The sequence below is a fragment of the Capsicum annuum genome, chromosome 9 (assembly GCF_002878395.1).
Source record: "Capsicum annuum cultivar UCD-10X-F1 chromosome 9, UCD10Xv1.1, whole genome shotgun sequence".
Lineage (NCBI taxonomy): Eukaryota > Viridiplantae > Streptophyta > Magnoliopsida > Solanales > Solanaceae > Capsicum > Capsicum annuum.
Window position 1 is genome coordinate 119247938 of NC_061119.1, and position 6595 is coordinate 119254532.

Sequence of the window (6595 nt, forward strand, 5' to 3'; positions counted from 1 at the left end):
CCACTTACCACCCTAAGGCTGATTGTGACTCTGGTCGGCTGATTTGGCTCTTTTTGCTTGTCTTTCCACCTTCCTAGCTTCAAAGATCTTTTTCTTTTTCTCTTCTACCTGCTGCAAATGAATGGTCAGCCTACCAAAGTCTAAATCCTTATTCAACATTGCCTCCTGTCACTCAAGTACCAGGTTATCAAAAAGGCTGGATGCAAATTTCCTCATCTGGGCTCTCATATTACTAGTCAACTTTGGTGCATAGTGGGCTAGTTTATAAAACTTCAAAGTGTACTCCTGGACAGTCATACTGCCCTACTTCAGATTCATAAACTCTTACACTTTGGCCTCCCTCAACTCCAGAGGCAAGAATCGATCAAGGAAAATTTCCACAAATTCACCCCAAACTGTGGTCTCAGCACTCTCACCTTTTGCATCCTTCCAGTCGACATACCACTGATTCGCAACATCCTTAAGCTGATAAGTTTTGAGTTCTACCCCTTCAACCTCATCCGCATGCATTACCTTAAAGATCTTTTCTATCTCATCCACGAACTCATATGGATCTTCCTCCACCTCGGTGCCAGTGAACTTAGGTGGGTTTATTTTCATGAAATGTCCGACCCTGGTAGCCTCAGATGTAATAGATGTAGACCTAATATCTTCTGATCATTTAGCCTAGTTAGCTACAAATTATGTCAGCATATGAATAGACCATCTAAATTCTGCATTTGAAATATCTCTCTGAGCAGTCGGGGCATGGTTGTCATCGGTCTGCGGAGCGTGAAGTGGACTGGTCTGGAATAGAGGGACTCCCAGAGTAGGTACAAGTTCTGGAGTGTGAGATCTGTTATGGGTCTGCATCCCATGGGTGGGATAGACCTCATCTTCCTGAGCATTCTGATCGATGATACGCGTGGAGGCATAACTCTGTTTCTAAAATACAAGAGATCATTGATTAGGGTACAGTTCAGACTTTGAAGCATGAACTAAATCACAACAAAGGGAAATATTTCCTAAATGCGGAGTAGCCTCTTGCTTATAAGTATGGCGCACTACACACCCATAACCAAGACTCTACCCGACGCGATTTTGTAGATACCCTAGGACCATGAACCACGCGCTGATACCAAGTTTGTCATGACCTAATATAGCGCCCTAACCGTAACGAGCATCCCAAACCATGAAGGACCAGAACACCCTTTTCTATCTATCTAGTAATTATTCACATAATTCATATGATAGAAGGTAATGCGGAAAGAGAAATCTAATATGGAAACATGGTCAATCTAAATGTGATCATAATACTGAAAACTGAAATCTAAAATATATCAAAATAATAATGTCTGACTCAGTCTACAAAATCTCTACCATAAACTAATCAAAGATGTCTGAAAGATAGGATAGGGCCCCCAGTAGACCAAAACCTAACTAATAGTAGTAATATATAATGACCAGGCCTTCTGAATCATAGAAGGCTCGCCACTACAAACTCTGATCTGTGATCTGAAATCTCTACTATTTATCTAGACCACTAGACTGTACCTCAGAACCTAGAAGAAGGAGCGTCAGCACAATTATACTACCACGCGAATCAATCCAAAATAGAGTAATTGAACATATATATATATATATAATACGTGAGATCAAATTTTCATCAAACATAATTTATAAAATAGTTTTTAAAAACACATGGGTATCGTCTGAAAATATGTAACCTATCTGTAAATGTAAAACTCTGATCTATGTATTACTTCTGAGTTAGGTGGTATCCCCTACAAGTCTGATATTCCACGGGTGATATGGCATCCTCCATTGACTCAGTGGGGAAGCCTCCAACCCGAGTATGCCGCAAGGGTTGGAGTTCCTAAATCTGATACACCACATGACACTTAAGTCAGCGTATAATAATATACTCGGGTCAGTAAATCACGATTTTAGGCAAAGAGTTGTCTAAACTTATGAATTCTTGGGGAACTACCTAAGCTCTCTTTATACCCTATTTTAGCCTTTTCTGAACATACATCATTCTGAAGTTCTAAAACATGCAAATCTAATAAATTTTGATTTCTGTATTCGTCTGTGTCTGTTATGGCATTTTCTGAGTTTAGTATCATCATACCAAGACTTGCAAGTCATGATTTTTGAGCCATAATACATTAAGATAAATTTTTTATTTAAAGCAAAGCTTAGGCCACCCAAAAACATGCAACTGACATAGAACATTTTGTGTTTCGATACTCAAGTCAAAATCATGCAAAATCTTCATCAAACAAATGGTGGTCTAGTACCTTTAGCAAATCATGCACTCTTTTATTACATGCATTATGAACATTAAACATTCATGCTAAATTTCCTCTCTAGTGATTTAAAACCATCTTTAAATCATAACAAGAGTTCAACCATTTCATATAGTACTTCTTAAGAATTCATTGCAAAACAATTCATATGCTATGAAAAATCTTTAAATTCATAATAAGAGGGAATTCACCAAAATTTATGCTCTTAATGAGAATTCATTCTTAAATACATGTTTTCATACATACATATTCTCAAATCACTTTGGGGAAGGTCAAAAGTCCAAAACAATGATGTTAAAACATCTAATACGTGAATATATACATAGTTTTAAAAACCCCATTCTAAAATATGATTTTTCTATGCCCATGAGAATTTAGGAAAACCCTGCATAGCTCTATTTTAGAAAATAATGTGTACTTCTTGAAGCTTGTGGATTGGGGATTCCGAATCTCTAATCGATTTTGAAAATCCAAGGTTGAATCTTGATTTATTTGGTTTTTTAGTTTGAAATCCTTGGGATTGTTCTTGAGAATTTTTAGATGAATATGGATGTATTTTGGAGAATTGGGGACTGAATTTCGTGTTTATGGCTAAATAAGGGTGGGAAAAAGACCATTTTACCCCAAAAATGGAGTGTTTAAGTCACTTAAAACCATTACATAGGTTCCGCATATGATATTATATATGTTTGCATAGGATCCACCTATACTATCGCCTATGCTTTCCAGCCATGTGCGATTGGTTAGGCGATGCATACTACTTTGAAAGGTCATAACTTCTTGCTCAGAGGAAAATTGGTATCGTTAGAAATCTAACTCAAAAACCTATCATTTTACACATAGTAGGATCTCTAATTAGACATATAAAAAGAGTCATGGTCGATAGATGTTGACAAAAATTATAATGTCCACTTAAACTTAATCGATCAAAGTAGTTTTTAACTTGTACTTGATTCAAAGGACCTCTATGGTCTAAATTCAAGTTTGAATGGATTCACATACTACAAAAATAAGTAACATGCTATATTGGCATTAGATTTATGGCTTGGGGATTATTAATGCATCAGAATCATGGTCTATATTGTAGCCTGAAATACGGGGTGTTACAGTTAAATTCTTTGAGTTTAGGGGTATAATCATGATAACTAGTCTTAAGTCCCTTAGTCTTAATGTTTACGTGCCTAGTATAACATAAATGTGGGGATAAAATTATGTGTTTTGACTGAAGTGTAGAACTGCGGACTACGATCTCAAGTATTGTGGTCGCTATCCCAATGACCATGATCGCGGCTACACAATCATGGTCACTTCTCCACGATTGCCATAACTGAGGGCAGTTTTTGTACGTACTAAAATTTTTTGCATATTTATTTCTTCCCCCAAAACCTTCTATAACACTCTCGCATGCATTTATTTATTTTATCTAGCATTTTTTGGTTCGATAATACTAATTTTGGTCTGAGTTGCATAACTTACAAGTTCTCTGATACAAATATAGGTGATTTTGATGACACTAGATTCATGGCCGCACAATGCAACACCTCTACTATAAGGATTTTCATAGGATAAGGCTACTCCCTAAAAGGGGTATTAGCTTAGACAAGGTAGAGGAGAAGCTCTCAGAATTCTATGCCAGACTCACTACAACCCGATGGATTTTCTTATCCCTAAAACCCTACTATTCTAATGAAAAGTGGGTGCATGAGTTCTATGCAAATGTCAGATAGTTTCTCTCACAAACCTAGTGATGACAATTCAGCATAAGCAAGTGAACTTTGGAGTGGAGCATATTAATATGGTGTATGGGCTCCCAGATGCTGATATGGGGCAGTTTCATGCCAAGGTATGTGAGCCAGGGACCTGGATGGCTAATATCTTGTGTCCTGGAAAAGTAGTCCCCTGGGAAACCACCAAAAGAGATATTCTAATGTATTACTTCAAGGCTGAAGCAACATTGTGGCTGAATATCATCTATAGCAAAGTCTCTCCAAGAACTCATATGACCATTGTTACAAACATATGAGCTCGGATGGTAGCTTGTCTCATCTTTCGCATTGCTCTGAATATAAGAAAAATTAGGATCTCAGAGTGGCGGTACTTTAAGAACCATAGAGGTACTCATCTTCTCTTTTATTTCCTAATTACTGAGTTATGTAGGAGGGTAGAAGTAGAGGAATATGTTGCAGATACTTGGGTATATCTAGGTTCCCTTATTTGTCCACTTAAATTTTGAGGTGAGGTTTCCCAGTCCAGAGCAATAAAAGAAAGATAGACTCTGGCAAATCAATCCAAGAGGATATAGATTCAGGCAGACCATTATCAGCCAACCCCCTCGATGACATTTTAGGTCAGATAAGGGTGGTAAGAAAGTTGTCATCCAAATTACCTCAGGGACCAAGAAAACCCTCCATTGCTCGCCATTCATACGTAGCTCATTCAGATTATGAGAAGTACCTGGAAGAGCAGCAGAAGCAGGGATCCACCGTATCCACCTTGGAAAGAACATATTCATCCTTGGTTTTATCTCACATGGAACGCAAAGATTCACATGAGAAGATGGTAAAAAGAAAGAAGAAAAGAGATATGTTATTCAATAAGATTTGGATGGGGGTAAAAGGCATCTTCAAGGTGCTTAAGCCTAATCATCAACTACCTTTATCAAGGTTGGAAAGTGAAGATAAGGTCCTTGCAGATTAGTTTGCTACCTATGCTGATGATGCTGATTGTAATGGTGTAGAGCCAGTAGAGGATGATATCTCTTGATACAGATATAAGGAGACCCCTCTTAATCTTGCTATATTGAACATGTAGTGAGGACACTGCATTCCTTTTAGTTGGGGGTGCCCCCGGATTTGTATTGTTTTGATTAATGCTGGATGTTTTATGCTATTTTGGTTGATACCCTGGATACTATTTTTATTTGGTTTTGAGATGCTATATTGTTTGGCACACTAATGGTGCCCGCGTTTTATGGATTACCATGTTTTTTTCTTTTATTTTAGTTTTTTTTCTAACTTTAGCTTTATTATTAATTTTGGTGATGCATGACTTGCTTTTCCCTATGATAAATTAAGTGACTACATTCTTAAAGGTAAAGTATCATGTTTGGGTTTAGAGACATAGGTGCAAGAGAATTCTGAGTACCTGTAGCATAGATGTCACAAATACAAGGGAAGTCTGAGTACCTGTAGCATTGAAAAGTGCAAATTTGGGATCACATTTTACACCGTTGCTGAAATCTGAGTAGCCATATAGTTAGTTTGCCCGTTTTGAGCCAATAAGTGAGACTAAGGCTTTGGTTGTAGCTGCAGTTTAGCAAATTATGCATGGTGCTAATGCAAAATTAATAATCCCCTATATCCAAAATTTTTGAAAAATCAAGGGCATGGACACGAGAAACTTTGTAACAAAACTTCTTCTTATTTTGTGACTCCATAAGTTATTGACTTGTAAATAATGATAGATACTCTAATTTTTTCTCTCACGGAAGGGAAAATTGGACCTCCTTCGAGAGTTTTTGCATGCCATGTTCCGTGAGGTTTTTGTAGTTATCTCTTGTATACTTATGTTATCTAGAACTTGCCTCATTAGTCTTTCAAAGCTAATTTTGATTGTATTTAGTTGGAGAAATTATCTTAGGCCATCTTTGTAATTTTGGAAGACACTTTATCCTAAAAGTCTACCTAAGCATGAAAGTAACCCCTAGTTACCCAATTTGAGCCTTTGGACCTTTCTTTGACAAACATATTACAAATTGTGAACCATTCTTTTTATCCCTCTCTTGAACCATACCCTCCTTGAAATTGAAATTGCAGCTTGAAGCAAAAATCCTAAGTTCTGGGTGGTGAAATTTGATGGAAGGAAGTTTGAGGCCACGAAGTGTTAGTAAAATACCGAATGTGCCTAAGTATGAAAATAAAGGAATAGAAAAAAGAAAGGATCTAATAAAACAAAGAATTGCATAAAAATTGAAAGAAAAAACATGAAAGAAATGGGTAAACAAAGGAAGCAAAAAGTAGGCATGATGAAAGAGAGAAAACAAAGAAGAGTAGCCCATAGTAAAAAAAAGATTGAAAAGTGTGATGTATATGTTCAAGGAAGGGTGTATCCATGTTGTTCCCAAATGATATCCTACCCTAACCCGAACCAGCATTACAAGCTTATAAAGTCCTTTGAGATCTCCAACCACTTAATTTCTTTATAGTGGCAATTGAAAATTAGGGCAATCCTATGGTATGACACTTGTTGCATAGAGATTTTTTTTGTGAGGGAGAGAGTTGTTGCACTTAAAATTCCTTGTTGCATAT